Here is a 14,802-nt window from a genome sequence, read left to right as displayed (position 1 = left end):
AAAGACTGCCCAGGCTGCCCATAAACAAGATAAAACAGAGACTGACAACTTAGTTCTACCCCAAAGAGCCACTGCTGATAAGACACCACTAAGGTGGTTGAATGACTAATCCATTTCGATTGATCAGTGGACTATGACAAAAAGAAAAACTACAGGCATTAGAACAGATATTCCAGGAGCAGCTGGAAAGTCAGCATATAGAGAAGTCCACCAGACCTTGGAATTCTCTGGTGTTTGTCATTAAAAAATCTGGAAAATGGAGGATGTTGACAGATCTCTGAGCGATTTATTTAGCCAATGGTTTGCTTGTAACCTGGAATCACAATACCTTCCTTATTGCCTAAGGAATGGCATATCATAGTGATGGATCTAAAAGACTGTTTTTTTTTACAATTCCTCTACATGTACATGATAAAGAAAATTTTGCTTTCTTAATACCTATCTTCGATAGAAGTTGACCAATAAAAAGATATATTGGAAATTCCTGCCACAAGGAATGTTATACAGCCATACCTTGCGTCAATATTTTGTACATCAGCCATTGGAAATTATCTACTAACAATTTTCCCAATCCAATATTTATCATTTATGTATAATATCCTATTGGCTGATCCAGATATAAATATCTTGGAAAGAATGTTTGATGAAGAAAAAACAAACAAACCTTCCCTTGCTGGGAATTGCAAATCATCCCTGAAAATAAGAAGGGATTCTATTAAGTATCTAGGTTATTGAATTGGTCTGAAAAAGGTTAGGCCACAAAAGGTGCAAATCAAAATAAACCAATTAAGGACACTTAATGATTTTCAGAAGCTTCTGGGAGATATTAACTGACTGTGGTCTGTGATTGGCTTGTCCACTCAAGAGTTAAACAATTTACTTCAAACCTTACAAGGTGATGAGGATTCCAATAGACCCAAGCAAATATCAGCAAGCCTAAGAAGGACTTAGCTCTAGTAGAAAGAAAATTACAAGATGCACATCTATATTGTTTTGATCCAAACATAGCCTGCATCTTAGACATCTTACCTTCTACTCATTCCCCTTCAGTTATTGTCATGAAGAGCAAAGAGTATAAATTGGAATGGATATTTTTAGCACACAAACAGAGTAAGAAACTAAATACCAATACTGAGAAGGTTTCTGAATTGTTACTAAAAGAAAAAATGAGACTTTGACAATTAGTTGGAATGGATGCACATGAAATTGTGGTGCCTTTACTTGTGCAGAAATTGCCTCATATGGGCACAAGATGAACATTGGCAACGAGCATTCAGTAATTTCTTGGGAGAGATTAATGACAGATACCATAAAAGCAAGCAACTTCAGTTCATAGAAAGAACTAGCTGGATTCTCCCTCACTTTATAAAGGGAACTCCAATATCTGGAGCCCATACATTTTACATTAATGCCAATAAGTCAGGAAAGGCAGAATATACATCAGAAGCTCTGATAAGATGGCCGAGAGTCCCTATAAAGTCAGTACAAAAATCTGAATTATATGCAATACCAATGGTGTTGTTTGATTTTCAAGAGTATCTTAATATCATAACTGACTCTCAATATGCAGAAAGTGTTGTTTTACACATACAGACTGCTGAACTTATTCAGTATGATTCTGAATTGACTTCACTATTTATTCAACTACAACAAATTATCAGAAATGGGAGGTATCCACTATATATATATATATATAATGTAAGATCCCATACAGGTCTACCAGGGCCTCTGGCACAAGATAATAATGAAATTGACCAGCTACTGATAGGAAGTGTACTAGAGGCTTCAGAATTTCATAAAAGCATGTTAACAGCAAAGTTTTAAAGAAAGAAATCTCTATCACTTGGCAACAAGCCAAGGAAATTGTGAGACAGTGTCCTACTTGCTCATTATATAACCCAACTCCATTACCTACAGGAACTAACACTAAGGGTACCCAAAGAAAAAGTGATATTTGTCAAATTAATGTCTTCAATTTTGCAAAGTTTGGTAAATTGAAATATGTTCATCTTACTATAGACATTCAGGATTTCAATGGGCAACTGCATTAGCATCAGAAAAGTCTAATTGTGTAATTACGCATTTGTTGGAAATTATGACCATGATGGCCATAAAAGTTAAAATGGACAATGATCCACAGTAAATCTTTAATAAGAAGGAGCAGTATTTCACATATTCTAATATAAAACATGTACAGTCATCACACAATCCTGTAGGATAAGTGAATGTGGAGAGACCTAATTGAAGTCTAAAGGAGATGCTTAACAGCCAAAAGTGGGCAACAAAAAACCCCAAAACTAGATTACATAGTGCTTTATTAACCTTAAAATTTTTAAATGTTAATGAAAAAAAACTCCACAGTTGCTGAAAGATATTGGATTGTCAAAAACAAACAAACAAATAAAAAACTACTGAACCAAACAAGCCTATTTATATTAAGAATATTCTGACATCAGAATGGAAATGGGCAATGTATTATGCTGGCGGAGGTGTTATGCCTATATTTCCAAGGAAAAGAAAAGTTATGGGTTCCTTCCAAGTTGATGAATTCAGATATGAAAAGTTCCTGAAGACTTTTGCAATAGAAAAGAAAAGAAAGCCTATAATAATAAACAAAATATGTGGTAATGCTTATGTCTCTGTCTATGGAGACAGCTCAGAAACCGGCTGAGACTAATATATCTATACGCAGCTAATAACACTTATAGAGTAGAGCATTCTCATGACTTGCTATTACATACCATCCTTTAAGGTGACATATATAGAAACTTATATTTCAGTCTGACTATGTAATCAAAATAACTTCTGAAGAAAGATACCTTTTCTATTGATCTTCACTAACCAATCTGTGCACCCCACATGATCACATGAATCTCTTTAAAGAACTATATGTTGCTTTTAAGTTTTGAATACTGCAGGATGAAAGAAGAGAAAAATCCCTGACAAGATTCACAGTCTGGGATGCTGAGATTCTGGGACAGTCCACTTCAGCTCCTTGTTTGATTCTACCTCAAACATATCAAAGCTGGTTCTTCTAAAAACCTGCTTCCAGACCTTTTTCAGAAGAGTTAGCCAACCTATCCATCCTTTCAGACTGCCACAGTCAATATGTTAGCTGAGCAATGAACATTCTCAGCACAGTGACTGGAAGGCTAATGATGCCAGCTAGCTCTCCTTTGACAAAGCCAATTTTCCTATTTCCCTTTCGGATTTAAGAAGGGAATTCTTTGTTTCAATTCAGCTGGAAGCAGACAAAAGATCATCATCCCAGTTCCTTATGTTGGGATGGATGGTTCTGGTTGTTTTATGGATTATAGATATGTTGTCATTTTAAGGAATATTTTGCAAATGTAGCTTTGAAGAGAAATGGAGCTAGAGAGCTTAAACTTAGAGATTGCTACCTGTCTTTTCTTCTTCTTTATCCTTCCTTTTTTATGCTGGGTGAAAGAGAGGAGGGAGGATATAGTAATATCATACAAATTAGAGAAATGGGCAAATAGGGATAGATTATCAAATTTATTCCTGAACAAACATTGCATAGCTATATTGTACATTGGTAGAAACCTTTATATTTGTTACAAAGTCAAAGTTAGAGTTATAATTTCTGACATTAGTACAAAATTTATTTTTGACTTATTGGGTTTCATCGGTACTAATTTCTTTTATTGATACAAAGAGCTAAGAATACAAAGGTTAGACTCAGTCCTTCTATAGCTACTGTTACAAACTGTTTTTGAAATGTTCAAGCAATAGCAGTTAAGGTCCAGGTAGCAAACCCATGGTTCTGGATTAATTAAAGGGTTTTCAAAATATTTCAATTAGAGAGGACTGAGAGTAGTTAAGGCTTAACAGTTTAGGTATACTGTACATAGTTTTTAAACATGTCTGAGTTCCACAGAATGTGACATTTAATGTGATTTGATCATTTGATGCTGAGACATATCTGATCCTGACAGCTCCCCATTTCTTCTGTACAAAGAAGAGACTGAGCAGCTTCACTTCCAAGTGAGGTTGTTTGTCATAGCAAGAAAACCACTGGTCAGAAATTGCCTATTTCTTCTATAGACATATACGTCTGCTCAGACAGAATAAGCTAGTCTTTCATAATTCCTGTTCGACAAGGTCTGTCAGTTGATCATGGGCCAGAAGGCTACAGATTGATGCTCCAAAGTGTTGCAGACTGAGGGACTCTCCAGGGGATCAGCTTTCTCTATAAATTGGTTAAGTTTCAGAAGCTATGTTTTGTACCTCTTATATTTTCAGGTAATATTTTTTCAATTATATTTGGAAGAAGAGGTTTTTTTTCAGTTAGACAGACAGGTGAGATGTAGAGAATTTCCATTAATTATCTGATTTGTGACAAATAGCCAATTGCTGGACAAAAATGAACAACTGTGTTTTCACAGAATGAGAGGAAGAGAAGGGTAGAAGGAGGATTTGGAGGAGATGGTGGACAGAGGAGGACAGAGGAAGAGAAGTTGAAAGGAAGATGGAGCAGAAGCTCATGGCTTGGAGGAACTGCAAGTAGCATGGGAATTTTTATAGGGGAAGAGTGTGATGTAGAAGCATATCTGCCCAATATAGGCACACAATTTAGAAATATATAACTGAGTTGCTTTTTCTTTTCATGAGCCACAACATGGAGCCACAAGACACAAACATCCAACACATTGATTATTTAGAAGACTGTTTCACATATGTACTGTTGTGTGTGTGTGTAAAAAATTGTATTAAAATTTTAAGTTGCCATAAATAAGTAACGATTGTTACTAGGCATTCTCTCTCTCTCTCTCTCTCTCTCTCTCTCTCTCTCTCTCTCTCTTTCTCTCTCTCTCTCTCTCTCATCTATCTTAATTTGTTTACATTTCAACTGTTGTCCCCTTTTGTAGTTTCCACTCTGCATACCCACTATAACATGCCCCTCTCCTCTGCTTCTATGAAGGTGCTACCCACCCACTCCTGCATCACTGCACTAGCAATCCCCTAAACTGGGAAATCAAGCCTCCCCAGGACCAAAAGCCACCATTTCCATTGATGCCAGATAAATCAATGCTCCACTACATATGCAGCTGGAGCCACGAGTACATTTTGGTTGGTCCCTGGGAGTTTGGGGTGGGGGATAGTCTGGTTGGTTGATATTGTTGTTATTCATATGGGGTTACCAACTTCAGCCTTTTCAGTCCTTCTCTTAACTCCTCCATTGGGATCACCATGCTCAGCCCAATGTTTGTCTCTTTACATCTGCATCTGTATTGGTCTGACTCTGGCAGAGCCTCTCATGGGACAGATATATCATGCTTCTGTTAGCAAGTTCTTCTTCGAATCAGCAATACTATCTGGGTTTGGTGTCAGTAGGTGGGATAGCCTTTCCTTCAATCTCTGCTCCACTCTTTGTCCCTGCATTTCCTTTAGACAGGAGCAATTCTGGGTTAATATTTTTGAGATGGGTGGGTGGCCTCATCCCTCAACCAGAACGTGACAAACCTCTGGATATGGCCTTTACAGGTTCTTCCTCCTCTTTGTTGAGGATTTCAGCTAATGACATCCTAGTTGGGTCCTGGGAGACTCTTGCTTTCTTGGCATGAGGGACTTTCTAATGGCTACACCCTCTTCTCCATCCCTTACTGCCACACACCTCTGTTCAAATTTGTGTCCTTCTGTACTTCTCCCTGGTCTCCTCCCACACAAGCTCCTGCCCCCACTTTTTCTCTTCCCCTCCTCTTTCCATCTCAGAAGCATCATTCCTTCTACTTTCAATGATTATTTTGTTCCCAATTCTAAGTAGAACTGAAGTACACATACTTTGGGTTTCCTTCTTGAGATTCATATGGTCATTGAGTTCTATTGTGGGTATTCCAAGCTTTTTTCTTAGTATCTACTTATCAGTGAGTGCATACCATGTGTGTTTGTTTGTAACTGGGTTACCTCGTCAGGATGATATTTCACAGTCCTATCCGTTTGCCTAAGAATTTCATGAAGTCCATGAAGAATTTCACATTTTTAATAGCTAAGTAGGATTCCATTGTGTAGATGTACCACATTTTCTGTATCCATTCCTCTGTTGTAGGACATCAGAGTTATGTCCTGCTTCAGGCTATTATAAATAAGGCTGCTCTGAACATAGTGGATCATGTGTCCTTGTAATATGTTGGAGCATCTTTTGGGTGTATGCCCAGGAATGGTATAGCTGGGTCCTCAGGTAGGACTATGTCCAATTTTCTGAGGAACCACCAGACTGATTTCCAGAGTTGTTGTACCAGCTTGAAATCCTACCAACAATGAAGAAGGTTCCTCTTTCTACACATCTTCATCAACATCTGCTGACACATGAGTTTTTTATCTTAGCCATTCTAACAGGTATGAAGGAGAATCTCAGGGTTGATTGATTTGCATTTCCCTGATCACTAGGAATGTTGAACATTTCTTTAGGTGCATCATGGCTATTTGATATTCCTCAGTTGAGAATTCTGGCACTGTACCCATTTTTAAGAGGGTGATTTGATTCTCTAGAGTCCAACTTCTTGATTTCTTTTTATATATTGGATACTAGCACTCTATTGGATATAGCATTGATAAAGATCTTTTCCCAATCTGTTCGTTGCCATTTTGTCCTATTCTACAGTTTTCTTTGCCTTACAGAAGCTTTGCAATTTTATGAGGTCCCATTTGTATATTGTTGATCTTAGAGCATAAGCAACTGGTGTTCTGTTCAGGACATTTCCCCCTGTGGCCTGTATTCATGGCACTTCCCCACTTTCTTTTATTAGTTTCAGTGTTTCTGGTTTAATGTGGAGATCCTTGATCCACTTGAACTTGAGCTTTGTACAAAGTGATAGGAATCACCTGACTGCCAGTTGAACCAGCACCATTTGTTGAAAATGCTGTCTTTTTTCCACTGAATGGTTTTAGCTGCCTTGTCATACATCAAGTGACCATAGGTGTGTGGGTTCATTTCTGGGTCTTCAATTCTATCCCATTCATCTACCTGCCTGTCTCTGCACTAATACCATACAGTTCTTATCGCTATTGCTCTGTTATACAGCTTGAATTTAAGTATAGTGATTCCCACAGAAAGTCTTTCATTGTTGAGAGTACTTTTTGCTATTCTGGGTTTTCTGTTATTCCAAATCGATTTGCAAATTTCTCTTTCTTACTGTATGAAGAATTGAGTTGGAATTTTGATGGGGATTGCTTTGGATCTGTGGATTGCTTTCAATAAGATGGTCATTTTTACTTTAATAATCCTGCAAATCCATAAGCATGGGAAATATTTCCATCTTCTAAGATCTTAGATTTCTTTGTTCAGAGACTTGAAGCACTTGTCATACAGATCTTTCACTTGCTTGGTTAGAGTCACAGCAAGGTATTTTATGTAATTTGTGACTATTCTGAAAGGTGACATTTCCCTAATTTCTTTCTCAGCCTGTTTATCCTTTGAGTAGAGGAAAGCTATTGATTTGTTTGAGTTAATTTTATATTCAGTCTGTTTGCTGAAGTTGTTTTTCAGGTTTAGAAATTCTCTGATAGAACTTTTGGGGTCACTTATGGATACTATCATATCTTCTGCAAATAGAAATGTTCTTCTTCCCTTCCACTTTATATCCCTTTGACCTCTTTTGGTTGTCTGATTGCTCTGGCTAGGACTTCGAGTACTATATTGAATAAGTAGGGAGAGAGTGGGCAGCCTTGTCTAGTCCCTATTTTAGTGGGGTTGCTTCAAGTTTCTCTTCATTTAGGTTTACATTGGCTACTGTTTTCGTGTATATTGCTTTTACTATGTTAAGGTATGGGCCCTGAATTTCTGATTTTTCCAAGACTTTTTTTTATGAATGAGAGTCAAATTTTCTCAAATGCTTTTTCAGCATCTAATGAGATGATCATGTGTTTTTTTTCCTTTGAGTTTGTTTATTATAGTGGATATATTATTGTATTTCTGTATATTGAACCATCCCTGCATCCCTGGGATGAAACCTACTTGATCTTGATGGATAATCCTTTTAATGTGCTCTTGGATTCAGTTTGTGAGAATTTTATTGAGTATTTTGGCATCTATATTCATGGTGTGAAGTTCTCTTTCTTTGTTGGGTCTTTGTGTGGTTTAGATATAAGCATAATTGTGGTTCCTTAGAAGGAACTGGGTTGTGCTCTTTCTGTTTCTATTTTGTGGAGAAGTTTGGACAGTATAGGTATTAGGTTTTCTATGAAGGTCTGATAGAATTCTGCATTAAGCCTATGTGGTTATGTGCTTTTTTCGGTTGGGAGAATTTAGAGACTGCTTCTGTTTCTTTAGTAGTTATGGAACTGTTTAGATGGTATATCTGATCCTGGCTTAACTTTTGTACCTGCTATCTGTCTAGAAAATTATTCACTTCATCCACATTTTTCAGTTTGTTGAATATAGGATTTTTTAGGAGAATCTGAGGATTTTTTGAATTTATATTCTGTTGTTATGTCTCCCTTTTCATTTCTGATTTTGTGAATATGGATACTGTCTCTGTCCCCTCTGGTTAGTCCAGCTAAGGCTTTATCTATCTTGTTGATTTTCTCAAAGAACCAGCTCCTGGTTTTGTTGATTCTTTGTATAATTCTTTTGGTTTTACTTGGTTGATATCAGCCATGAGTTTGATTATTTCCTGTGATCTTCTCCTTTTGGGTGTATTTGCTTCTTTTTGTTCTAGTGCTTTTAGTTGTACTGTCAAGCTGCTAGTGTATATTCTCTCTAGTTTCCTTTTGGAGGCACTCAGACCTATGCATTTTCCTCCTAGTACTGCTTTAAGTCATTCAATATTAGCAATGAAGATTTGGGAGCAAGATGCTGGGGTGAAAGCCTGATAGTTCAGAGAGAGTACACAGCTGATCTTCCTGGTCAGATGAAGGAATCCCTTCTCTCATGCCATCTCAAACAACCTACTTCAAACTGAATGTCCCTTCCTTCTACTTCTTCCATGTCTTTCTAGACATCCTTCTGACTCCCTATTATAACTCTCTATGTTTTTTTTTCTTAATAATCCCATGATCACTTCGTGATCACTTAATGCTTCTTCCTGTTAACCAATGGCTAGTTTTATTTAATCCAATATTCAAACAGAAAACTATTAGAATAAAGGTGTGTGCCAGGACTGAGCCACACACACACAACCATAAACAGGATTTTTCTAGTAAATAACCAATATCAGGGTTTGAAGTTGGATCAAATACCCTGAAACAGGTGTAAGGGGAAGGAGACAAGCTACACCATACTTCTCATACCTACAAGAAGTCTCTGAAGTTATATCTGACAACTTCCAAGGAGAAGTTTCTCTCATCATACAGACAACTGCATAATTATATAGGTATCAAATCAGGCAATTAGAAGGTATATTGCCAGGCACAGAATTTATTTTGAAAGAAAGACTAACAGTAGTAGATTACCCATTATATACAATGACTTTTTCAGCCATTGGATTCTCTTTCCCTCTCCCTCTCCCTCTCCCTCACCTTCTTCCTTTCTCTCTTCCCTCTCCCTCTTTCTCTCACCCCCCAACCCCCATGTGTGCGTGCCCATATGCATGTCTGTCTCTCTCATTACCTTCTTTTATTTCAGGTTCACACCATATCAGGTATGAACATTCAACCATAAATAGAAAATCCATAATATCCCCCAAAGCATAACTCAGAAATATTCTGGGAAAAGATATAGAATGAATAAAAAGTCCAGAGCAAACTGTAGAGGGTATTGTAGAGTGCTAGATTCCAGACATGTAATTATATTCTTGAATCAAGAGCAGGTGTGAAGGGGTTGGGGATTTATCTCAGTGGTAGAGCACTTGCCTAGCAAGCTCAAGGCCCTGGGTTCGGGCCCCAGCTCCGAAAAAAAAAAAGCAGGTGTGATTACTTCTACAAGATTTCCACAAATTGGGGATGTCAAACCCTGTCGTGGAAGCAGGAGAGGCTAACAGGGTATTAGGTCAAGTTTCTATTGCAGTGAAAAGACACCATGACCAAGAAAACTTTTATAAAGCAACATTTCATTGAGGTTTGGCTTACAGTTTCAGAGGTTCAATTCATTGCTTTCATGGCAGGAGTCATTGCAGCATCCAGGTAAACATGGTACCAGAGAAGGAACTGAGTGTTCTGTACCTTAGTCTGACTTTAGCTAGGAGAGACTGACTATTCCGCATTGAGTAAAGCTTAATCATAGGACCTCAAAGCCCACCCCATAGTGATTCACTTCCTCCAACAAGGCCATACCTATTCCAACAAGTTCATGCATCCAAATACTCTTACTTTCCATGGCCCAAACATATTCAAGCCACCACATTCCACTCCCTGGCCTTCCTGAAACACATGAGTCTATAGGAGTCATACACACCCTTAGAATAATGCAAAATATGTTTAGTCCAGTTTTTAAAGTCCCATACTCTATTCCATCACAACAATGTTAAAAAGTCTAAAGTTTAAAGTCTCTTCTGAAATTCATCCAATCACATGACCGTAATCCCCTATAAAATCAAAATCCAAAAGGAAACCACTTACAAGCAACATCACAGGATATATATTACCACAATAAAATGCCATAGTGAGGAAATACTGGACCAAACCTAGACCAAAATCCACTGGGGCAAATTCCAAACTTAGCAACTCCATATCTAGTGTAAAATCTTTCTTTATATATCCAACTACTTTCATTTTTGCTGACTGTAACAAACTTCTGTTTCTTGCACTGGTTATACTTCATGTTAGCAACTTTCTTTAGCAGGCATCCCATGGCTCTGGCATTTCTAACATTGTGGGTCTACGAGGCAACTTCAACTTTACAGCTTTTTGTTCCAATATCTGAGATCTACACATGATCTTTTGCACTCCTTCAAAGGGCTTGTGTCACTTCTCCATCTCTGTTCACTGTATCACTCTAGGTTCTGGTTAATTCCACTTCACTGCTTCTGCTGTTCTTGGTAGTCATCATATGATACAGGCTTCTCCAATATTCTGGTGTATTTCACTGAAACTAGGCTTAAACAATGGCTCCTCATAGTTTCTCTTAATCCTGACAAGACTCAACTTCTTTGCATGACCCCTTCATCCTGAGCCATCAACACCAACTGAGACAACACCTTCAAAAATGACTTTTGCTTCCATCAAAGTACCAAGCCTCAGCTTTCTCCATAAACCCTTCATGACTTCAAAGCCAGTGCCACCCAGATGATTCTTATACAGTACAAAGCCCAGCTGCAGAAAAAAATTACATAATTGGTTATCTCTGGGGAAGAGTTTCTTTGTGCTCTCAGAAAAACTGCCCAGAAGTTTTTACTAAGTGATGCTGCTTCCTTCTTCACCATTACTAATTTTTCAGCTCCAGGTAACCAGCATCAAATTTCCGAGTAAACCCATCTAATCTTGACTAAAACCAGATCCACAGGGCTGAAGATACTGAGTTCTGCTGCTTGATAGAGCTGTATCATATTCCACTTGTTATATTACATAATTTATTGCCTTAGCTTGGCAGTCCTTGAACTTGCTCAGTAAATTGACCTTGAACTCAGCAATCTACAGGCATCTATCTCCTGAATTCTGTGATTAAAGCTGTGTACCACCACACTCAAATCTAAGATTTTGTCTAATTGGAACTTGTTCTGTACCAGGATGGCCTTGAGATCAGAGATCTGTTTACTTCTGTCCCTGGGGTTAAAGGTGTATACCACCAAGCCTGTGCCTAAACATTTTTTTTCATCTTTATTAACTTGGATATTTCTTATTTACATTTTGATTGTTATTCCCTTTCCTGGTTTCCAGGCCAACATTCCCCTAATCCCTCCCTTTCCCCTTCACTATGGGTGTTCCCCTCCCGATCCTCCCCCCATTACCGCCCTTTCCCAACAATCATGTTCGCTGGGGGTTCAGTCTTGGCAGGACCAAAGGTATCCCCATCCACTGGTGCTCTTACTAGGCTATTCATAAGGTTGGAGCCCAGGGTCAGTCCATGTATAGTCTTTGGGTAGCGGCTTAGTCCCTGGAAGCTCTGGTTGGTTGGCATTGTTGTTCATATGGGGTCTCAAGCCCCTTCAAGCTCTTCCAGTACTTTCTCTGATTCCTTTAATGGGAGTCCCGTTCTCAGTTCAGGGGTTTAATGCTGGCATTTGCCTATGTATTTGCTGTATTCTGGCTGTGGCTCTCAAGAGAAATCGATGTCCAGTTCCTGTCAGCCTGCACTACTTTGCTTCATCCATCTTACCTAGTTTGGTGACTGTATATGTATGGGCCACGTGTGGGGCAGGCTCTGAATGGGTGTTCCTTCAGCCTCTGTTCTACACTTTGCCTCCCTATTCCCTCCCAAGGGTATTCTTGTTCCCCTTTTACAGAAGGAGTGAAGCATTCGCATTTTGGTCATCCTTCCTGAGTTTCATGTGTTCTGTGCATCTAGGGTAATTCAAGCATTTGGGCTAATAGCCACTTATCAATGAGTGCATACCATGTGTGTTTTTCTGTGATTGGGTTACCTCACTCAGGATGATATTTTCCAGTTCCATCCCTTTGCCTACAAATTTCATATAGTCATTGTTTTTGATAGCTGAGTAATATTCCATTGTGTAGATGTACCACATTTTCTGTATCCATTCCTCTGTTGAAGGGCATCTGGGTTCTTTCCAGCTTCTGGCTATTATAAATAAGGCTGCGATGAACACAGTGGAGCATGTGTCTTTGTTATATGTTGGGGCATCTTTTGGGTATATGCCCAAGAGAGGTATAGCTGGGTCCTCAAGTAGTTCAATGGCCAATTTTCTGAGGAACCTCCAGACTGATTTCCAGAATGGTTGTACCAGTCTGCAATTCCACCAACAATGGAGGAGTGTTCCTCTTTCTCCACATCCTTGCCAGCATTTGCTGTCACCTGGGTTTTTGATCTTAGCCATTCTCACTGGTGTGAGGTGAAATCTCAGGGTTGTTTTGATTTGTATTTCCCTTATGACTAAAGATGTTGAACATTTCTTTAGGTGTTTCTCAGTCATTTGGAATTCCTCAGCTGTGAATTCTTTGTTTAGCTCTGCACTCCACTTTTTAATAGGGTTATATGTTTCCCTGTGGTCTAACGTCTTGAGTTCTTTGTATATTTTGGATATAACCCTCTATCAGTTGTAGGATTGGTAAAGATCTTTTCCCAATCTGTTGGTTGCCATTTTTCCTAATGACAGTGTCCTTTGCCTTACAGAAGCTTTACAGTTTTATGAGATCCCATTTGTCGATTCTTGATCTTAGAGCATAAACCATTGGTGTCTTGTTCAGGAAATTTTCTCCAGTGCCCATATGTTCGAGATGCTTCCCCACTTTTTCTTCTATTAGTTTGAGTTTATCTGGTTTGATGTGGAGGTCCCTGATCCATTTGGACTTACGCTTTGTATGGGGTGATAAGCATGGGTCGATCTGCATTCTTCAACATGCTGACCTTTTGAGGCCATTATTCCTCAGGATCCATATCAAAAGCCTATGACTTTTGAGTCACAGGTGTGTCCTCTATTTCTGGATTGTAGTACACTTCAGACTAAAAGTCCTAATAAAAACAGTAACCAGCTAATAACAATGCCTAGTATTACTATCTCTTGTTAACTTTAAAAGCATACGTAATGAGATTATCTTGCTTGGATCTTGCCATGAGCTGCCCAGTTCTTTAATCTGTTTATCTCCTTGAATAATGGATTTAGCTTCATTCAACTTCCTGGTGCCCCTTTATTCTTTGAAGCACTCATTTTGTATTTTTCCTTTGTAAGCTTCCTAGGCTTGATCAAAATGTTCTTTTTGAGAGTAATCAAGAGGACAAAGTTTATTCTGGCCTTCTCTGGGAATTCCTTTATCAATACAACTGATTCTTTTTACCTTAGGGTTAGCCTCAGACAAGGACAAAAGGCAGCTGCATCATAGGGATGATCTCCAGACAACATCCTAAAATTCCTCTCTTCTGAAACCACTTTAGCAAGGGCTGCACAGTTCAAATCACATTTAGCAACAACATCTTTTATATTTCTACTAGCCCCATTCAAAGCATTTCCCTGTGTCTCAAATCTAAAGACGCCAAATCTACATTCCTCCAAACAAAAACAAAGGCAAACCTATCACATGAATGCCCCAGTCCACGGTAGAAAATTTTGTCTGAGGATTCTATTGCAGTGGAGAGACACCACGACCAAGGCAACATTTATAAAGGATAACATTCAATTGGTGCTAGATTACCATATCAGAAGGCCAGTCTGTTATCATCATGGTGGGAAGCATGGCAACATGGTTCTGGAGAAGAAGCTCCATGCTCTGCATCTGGTCTGTCTTCTGCCAGAAGAGACACACTATTTCTCAGTGATTAGAGCTTAAACACTGGGTGAAACCTCAAAACCCACATCCACAGTGACTCATGTCTTCCAACAAGGCCACACCTACTCCAAAAAGACCACACCTCCCAATAGTGTCACTTCACTCCAGATGGGACAAATCACCAGAGGCTCCACACTTTTCTGAAATTACAATTGAGAGGGAGAGGAATATATTTCAGCAAGATATCCTATAGTTAGTTAGGATAACTTTTCCTTTAGGAAATAACAAAATACTATCAAATTAAGGTGAAGACATTAAACTTCCAAAAAATGATTTAGGATTAAATTCTTTGAATTCATAAGCCATAATTCACATCATGTTTCCCTTCAACCTTTAAACATCATTAACAGAAAATTAAAATATTTTCTGTAAAGAAGTACACAAATGCAAAGTTGCATAAACTTTCAGAATAGTGTAGATTAGGCATGGGATCTAAAATATAAAAATAACTCAGGAGAGTTATGT

The sequence above is a fragment of the Rattus rattus genome, chromosome 8 (assembly GCF_011064425.1).
Source record: "Rattus rattus isolate New Zealand chromosome 8, Rrattus_CSIRO_v1, whole genome shotgun sequence".
NCBI lineage: Eukaryota > Metazoa > Chordata > Mammalia > Rodentia > Muridae > Rattus > Rattus rattus.
Note: the sequence above shows the minus strand (reverse complement) of the source record.